We start from the raw sequence: 798 nt of genomic DNA, 5'->3' as shown, positions 1-798 counted from the left end.
CATTTGAGCTTGTCTGTGTCGCATTAGAAGATCCGTCTAGCACCTATAACATAATCACTGAACCATTCAGGCCTGAATCGCACTACAAGTAGTCGCGGTGACCTCGAAGAGCGGTGGCTTGCCTGGCACACAGGAGAACTGTTTCCGCAAACCTCTTGAGAATGTGCAAGTTCCTTTCAAAGAGAACTGGACTTACTTTAGAAACTACAGCGGGGATAGTTTTATTTGGATTTTCTAGCACTGATTTAAACCCACTCGCTTGCATCATTGCATCTTTATGAGCTACACTGCGCTCATGAGGTAAGACGGACCCATTTTGCGGACAAACTACTTCACGGAATTATTTCCTGCCCGGAACTTCTGTCCATCCTATGTTCCGAGTTAGAGCACTGCACGGGTCCGGGCCGACCCGAAAGCCCGGGCCCGACCCGGCTCGCGGGCCCGGCCGGACCGTCCGAACAGGGATTATCTGCGGGCCCGGGCCGGGCCCGGGCTCATTGCCGCGGGCCTGGGCTGGGCTCGGGCTCCACGTCATAGGCCCGGGCCAGGCTCGGGCTTCAATTCATAGGCTCGGCGGTTAATAGTTCCGACGTGAAGTGTAGAAAAGAGCATAAAATGAACATTCTGAGTTTACTTTTACGCGCTTTTTGTTGTTAGTTTACACATCGTTTTAAAAACCTGTTTTGCTAGGTCTGATAGTCACTATACTGCAATTTTAATGACATTCCAGGTACTGAATCAAGATATAGCATATCAAAGTATAACATATCAAAGTAAAACTTTGATATGCATAACATA

Source organism: Haemaphysalis longicornis, unplaced genomic scaffold (assembly GCF_048455015.1).
Source record: "Haemaphysalis longicornis isolate Haplotype H1 unplaced genomic scaffold, Haemaphysalis longicornis Haplotype H1 scaffold_4, whole genome shotgun sequence".
NCBI lineage: Eukaryota > Metazoa > Arthropoda > Arachnida > Ixodida > Ixodidae > Haemaphysalis > Haemaphysalis longicornis.
The sequence above is the reverse complement of the archived record's forward strand: the minus strand, read 5'-3'. Positions refer to the sequence as shown.